General features: G+C 37.6%; 1 long non-coding RNA gene across 1 annotated transcript; it reads right to left on the bottom strand.

Moving 5' to 3' along the window:
- Positions 1–5,249: 5,249 nt before the first annotated feature.
- Positions 5,250–6,309, bottom strand: LOC113285956. Its single transcript, XR_003329027.1, has 2 exons — positions 5,657–6,309; positions 5,250–5,570 (listed from the first exon to the last, which is right to left on the bottom strand). It is a non-coding gene; the product is annotated as an uncharacterized LOC113285956 (long non-coding RNA).
- Between the last annotated feature and the right edge of the window lie 404 nt (positions 6,310–6,713).

The following is a 6,713-nucleotide window of genomic DNA, read 5'->3' as shown; positions in this document are numbered from 1 at the left end:
GTAAATCGGGTACAGAAACTTAAGAATTTAATTAGCTAAATATGGTATAGAAAAGAGGGACAAACGTCGGATTCTTATTCGTCCCCTGATGATCCCATCGGTTTTTGCCCATCAAAAAATTTCTCCAACGAAAGACAAATGTTCTGGGCTTGTGACAATTCCTGAGTTCGACCTAGTTGAAGTTATAAAGAGGAAGGTGACCCTTAAGGCCTTAAGTGAATGTAGTATGTACGTGAACCTTCAGATGGTTGTCGTTCATCCTCTACTGGGCTCCCAGTAGTACTTGCTTATGAAGTGACAATTTTACTCATTTTGCACTTATTCCTTCTTTTTTTTACTCCAATGACTCCAAAACACCTGTAAAACTCAAAATAAACGTAAAATATATAATTTACAAGAAAAATATCAAAGAAAGCATAATCAATTGATAATAAATAAAGGTGTTTTAGACACCTATGATGGATATATTTTATTTTCCAATTGAACAGTTGGCAAGTCCAGGACAGTTGTGGTTCTCAACACTATATGATCTCCCCTCAATTTTAGAAAGCCTCTCTTCAATGTACATCTGATATACTTCATGCTTTCTGGTGTTGGATAAACCTGTAATGGTCTTATGATAAGCATGTATATGCTACATTTTGTACTCATATTTATACTGGCTAGGACTAGATATTCCCCTAATCATACTATTTTAGACAATTTATATGAAATACAAACAATTCTGATCATCCGAAAATAAATGGGTAAATAGGGGTAAAAATGGCGTTTGCCACCAAAACAACCCAGGAGCTACAACCAGAAAGACAAAGAAATAAACGGAGCTTAATCATTGGTTGGGTTATTAGGTTAACAATTTATGGTGTCAGCACTTGGGAATCATTCCAAGGCCAGACGTCAAAAGGACACAAAGAACTATCTTTGTCTGTTTAAGCAAGGTGGCAAGCACATGAAATCCAATAAATGGGACGTGTCTTATCTCCAGCCACAGCGATTTAACGAGAAATGTTGATAGCGATTGAAGAGCACAAATGGAGAGGGAAACTATCAAGATGTCCATGGGTGCAACGCTCCTTCTGTCACCAAGCAGCTGAAGATGCTGCCGAGATCCAGACTCACAGAGAACGGGATGGATCTCTCTTTCTGGGATGCAAATGAAGATGGGATCTGGCAGGTATGATTCGTTGAATAGATACGGGTGCAGTGCCCTGAGCTTGAGAACAAAGGACAACATACGGACTGAAACTGGTGGTGAGATGTGAAAGGAGTTGAACTGTTTGATAAGTGGAGAAAGTGATGTTGTATCCGGTGAAGGGGTGATGTTTTAAAACGTGCAGGCGATGATGGTGTTTGTAGTTGCCGTGTACGCATGGAGGAAGCATGAAACTTAAGTTGCAAACTGGTCTGGGTATGGCAGGTCCATTGCAGGCAGCATTTTTGTACATGAAAGAACTAATGGGAAGCAGTAAGTGCAGCAATGGAGAAGGTGCTATGAAGGAAGTGTTTGTAGCCGAAATCTTGATGCGATTGAGGAAATTCACGAAACTGTAACTGAAATGTGCATTTCTTCCGAAAATGTGACTGATTTGAAATTTCTTCCAAAAGTGTCACTGACTTTACCTAATACCCAAGCTATCCTTTATAGCTCGATGTCTACACATGGATAGCTTGATGTCCACGTATTCATAGCTGATGTCCACATATTCATAGCCTGATGTCCACATATTTTATGAATAGTGTCCAATGTATAGACTTCGAAACATGGATGTGCACACTTATCCAACATATGATTACGCCTAGCTTCTGGATGTCTACATATAATATCTACACATCAGTAAAAAAATGGTGGGGTATCAGTGTGTCTATATGTACACATCCTTGAAGGGGTGTCTACACATCCTTACCCGATGTGTACATATATATTGTCGATATGTACACATATGAGGACAAAGTACGGTATTTCCGTAAAAGATTAGGGCGTACATGTCCATTGACCGGTCAAGGTCACACTTTTGGAAAAAATTTCAAATTGGTCACACTTTTGGAAGAAATGCACATTTCAGTCACATTTTTAGATAAATTCCCCATGTGATTGAATACGAGAATGAGATCTTGAATTAATAAGAAGAACTGATGGAGTTACGGATAGGGCTGCACATGGGTCGGGTTGGGTCGGGTTTGGCCTCACCCGTCACCCAACCCACTGATGGTGGGTAACAGAAGTTGTCACCCACAACCAACCCAACATTACAATGGGTCGATTTTCACCCTACCCACATTAAGGTGGGTTGGATCGGATGGGTGGTGGGTTACCCACCATAAAATACAATGAACATTACATTAAGAACCCAATTGAAATAAGCCAACCCAAAATCAATCTTAGGAAACAAAACCCTAATTAGTATTTACAAATTACAATGATTTCTAGTCTCACCTTTGGTTGTTGGTTTACTGGTGACGATGTTGATTGATTGCTGATGGTGATGCTGTGATTTGATTTACAAAGGGAAGAGAAAATGAAAAAATAAACTGAGCCTCTGAGACTGCCGTTGAAGGGAACTGATTGAAGACTCTTCAGTGAAGAGAAGCTACCGATGATTAGGTTTAGGCATTATATATAATCACTTCAATGGATGTCGTTCATCTAGGATAGGTAATCTAAGGGTTAGCATTAATTTAGAAATATTTAGGTGGGTGGGTGGGTTGGGTCGGGTGAGGGAAGTTGTCAACCACAGTCGACCCACCATACGATGGGTTTTGATGTTGTGATCCATAGTCGACCCGCTCCTAAGTGGGTTGGGTCGGGTGCGGGTAATTTCAGGCGGGTGTGGGTTGGGTTGGTGGGTTGAGTCGGTTTTGTGCAGCCCTAGTTACGGATGAGTTTGGGAGGATGAGTACTTCTTTCATGAGTTTATGATGGCAGTGGTAGTTGGCTAGTCGAGAACAAAACAAGGAAAGATGAGCTCATTGGCAGTTCGAGTGTAACAAAGGGTCTTGGTCTTGAGTATGCTATGCTGGTGATTCGAAGGAGCTTTGTGTTAGTGACAACAACAGCAAACGGGAGTGGCGTTTTACTGGTGGTGGCTTTAATGTCTGGGGAGATTAAGTGAACGATGGGTGGTCAGTATAGCTGTTCTCGTGAGAGGAGAAAGGTAATAGACTGGCAAAATTGGGGAGTTTGTGTTGCAGCTAGTATTCGGAAAGACTAGAGTGCCATTTGAAAATGGGCATTCTGGGCGTTTCTGTGGATAATACTTGGATGGTCCAATTTGGGCTCTTGGCACATGATTCGCTAGGTCGTAATGGGAACCTACGGAGAAACTATATACTCTGGGAATAGAGAGACAGAAAGGAGGAGGCCAACGGCCGGAGAAAAAAAAAAGACAGAAGCGAGAGTTTGGAGGTATCAGGGGAGAAACGGGAAGAAGAAGAAGACCAATCATATTGTTGTGACGCGTGATTGATTCTTGGTTTATTCTTTCTCTCTTATAATTTAGAGAAATTTATTTTAATGGGTTTTGAGAATCATATATTCATGTTTTGTAAAATAAATCTTCGCTAGGTTTTTTTGGTGAAAATTAATTTGATTATGTCGACTCATTTATTAATACTCATAATAATGATTTAAATGCCTAGTAATTTTTATTCAATATGATTGGTTAATAATTGCATAAAAAAATCAAATATGTTTTTTGTTTGATGCGTCGTGTTTGGATTAGGTTCTTTGACGAAGTATGCTTCTAGAGTCATATTCGATACTTTGCAACTTTATATTAGTTAGATAGCTTCATTGTTTATTTATATTTTTAAATTGATGTGCCATACTTGGTAATATTTGATGGGACATACTTTGCGATTGATGAATAAATTTCTAGAAAAATCAACTTAGAAGCGGAGGAAATTAAGAAGGTAAAACAATTTTATGAAGTACACGCTTTTGAAATTGGATATGAGTTTGCATGATTAGATTGGTGGAAACTAGATTCCCTAGTTACCATCTTTTACATTCTGAATAATCATTTTCTTTTTATTTGTTTTCTTTTAATTCCTTACTTCTAAAAATTCCAAAAACATTTTCTGATTTGTCAATCAGGATTATTGATTACAGTATTTCCATCACTTCCTGTAAGTTCAACCTGTACTTGCCCCTGTCTAGTAATTAGATACCGTGTGATTGCGGTTATTTCATATAGGTATTCTCTCAAACCTATCATCCTCCTCTTGACTTTCTAGCGTTAATTGATTATTGGTCGGATAAACCTGTAATGGTATTCCTCTTGACTTGCTAGCCTTAATAGATTACTGGTCAATAAGTTTTTTTTCCTTATTTGAATACATGACCTCCCATTTTCGGGGTGCATAAATTTAATAATGTACGCATAAGGGGCCAATCTACGAGATACACTATTAGAGCATCTCCAATGCTAGGGGTGAAGGTCTTAAAAAGACAAGACATCTAAGATTTAGCACTTTTCTAACCAAGAATTTATCTCCAATGCCAAGGTCAAGGTAAGGTAAAAGTATGACATGGATGCCATCTCATAAAAAAGGGTAAAGGAGAAAGTCATATCTTTACCTTCTCCATGACCCAAGGTCTTTTGACACATAATCAATTCTTTATTCCAAAATTAATTTGTCTCTAAATTCTAGGGTAGTAATATCTTGGCATTGGAGATGAAATTTGAGGTAGAAAGTATAACTTTCATTTTTTTTAGCCACATAGTAATGACCCACAACAAAAAGGTATTAATAGGACCTCCACCTAGGATTACCTTCACCCCTAGCATTGGAGATGCTCTTGTAGATAAAAGATAACATAACAACCAATGAAAACGTGCCCAATAATCAAAGCATAGATCATTTTTATTTACTTATTATGAGCTAAAGGAGGTAAGTAGATGTTAAATAGTTAACTCGACTCGACGAACTTTATCTTAATACATAGATTTTTCTCTAAGCAAGTTGTAAGACTGACTAGATTTTATTTCCCATAAAAAGTAGCGATCCTTAAGCTTAAGTGTAGGATTTTACTAGCCAATTTTCGAGTTTAAGCATTTATGCTTAAATTGGCAACATTTTGCAACAACTCCATTTGAAAATATATTTTAGCTTGGTTATGATTCAATAGAAATTTAGTTATGGCATTATTGATTTGGCAGAAGTTTTAAGTTTTACATGCCAAGGCTGTAGACATTTGACATACCTAATTAAATTTATTAGGAGCAAAGCGAGTGAGAACTCTATATATATGGTGACTTTGTGTCCCACTTTTTTCCAATTAGACCAAAAAGATTAGATTTGGTTCAAAGATGAAAGGACAACACTGTCCCTCCTTAATGTTTACCTTCCCTTAAACAGAAGTAAATAATTACAATATCGAGGATATTTTTGTAAACTGAAAAGAAGAAAAAAGCGGAATCAAGTTAGAGGTGCTGGGGTCGATTCCGGCCACCTCCAAAAAGTTCATTTTTCCTCCATTCTTCTTCTTCCTCCTCCTCTCGATTTCTCTGTAATTCCTTTACCACCATCTCTGCTACGCTATTTCTTCACCACGTAACTAGCAGCACCACCTAAACATCATACACAAACCATTATCAAAACCCTAACCTAATTACCACACATCATTATCAATGAGTCGTTCGTCCAGATTTACAACCTAGACCATTACGGATGCAACACCGCGTCTATCATTCCTTCAATTCAAGAAACCAGCACCACCAGTATCATTGCTTCAGAGAGAAACAGCAACTCTGATTTTAATTCTGAACTTATATACAGATTACCCCGAATTCCAATCTTCTTCGACAGTATCCTAATTATTACTCACTAGAATACCAAATCCATCTCAAAAGTAAAACGAATCAAATTTATTTGGATAATCCAATTCAATCACACACACAAAAGCAAGAAATTCAAATTTGTAAAATACACAGATGAATACGCAGAAATTTCTCAGGTGAAGGAGACGAAGTTACGGGTTGGACTAAAACCGTATCCCTATCCATTAGCCCATAATTAAGTTGAAAGTTTTCTACTAATCTTCCCGCACCGTTTAATAGTTCAAAGTTAAACGAATAATCCATTGATTTAGATCGATATATTCACATTACCGATCTCGATTGAGATTGCTTGATACCCAAATCAAACCTTTGGATGGGTTCTTTCATCTACGAAATATGTTGTTGTTGCACCTCTAATTTGTATTCCTGCAACAGCAGATTCAGTGAGTGAAAAAAAATTAGAACGTGAAACTCACGGCTGTATCTTTTAGAGGAAAATAAAAAAAAACTAAGGCTTTATCACGATCAAGAGGTGGAGTTAAGACGCATGCCACGTTCTTGTCATGCGTCTAAAGATATACTACCTTTCTTCTTTGTTCTGTTCTAGAGTAGACTGACACGATTCTACTTGTTACTTTTTTACTTTTTCTTCATTGCAAATTAAAAATTACTTGGTGTTGTAGAGGATGACTGGATGAGCGTTGTTCATGCTAAATACACCTCAAGCATGACATCTCAAGCTATTGGTTTGAGATTTTAATTAATCCGCCACCATTGAATTCGACAGCCATAGTTTTCTTTTATATTAAAAGAACACAAAGGACACGTCAATGGTCGACCACCCGCGTAAAAGAAAATGATACGGGCATTTATGAATGTCAATAGAGTACTTCTGTCAGCCCTCCTCTACGACGGACAGTAATTTTGCTTTAC

The sequence above is a fragment of the Papaver somniferum genome, chromosome 6 (assembly GCF_003573695.1).
Source record: "Papaver somniferum cultivar HN1 chromosome 6, ASM357369v1, whole genome shotgun sequence".
NCBI lineage: Eukaryota > Viridiplantae > Streptophyta > Magnoliopsida > Ranunculales > Papaveraceae > Papaver > Papaver somniferum.
Note: the sequence above shows the minus strand (reverse complement) of the source record. Positions and strands in the feature narration are given on the sequence as shown.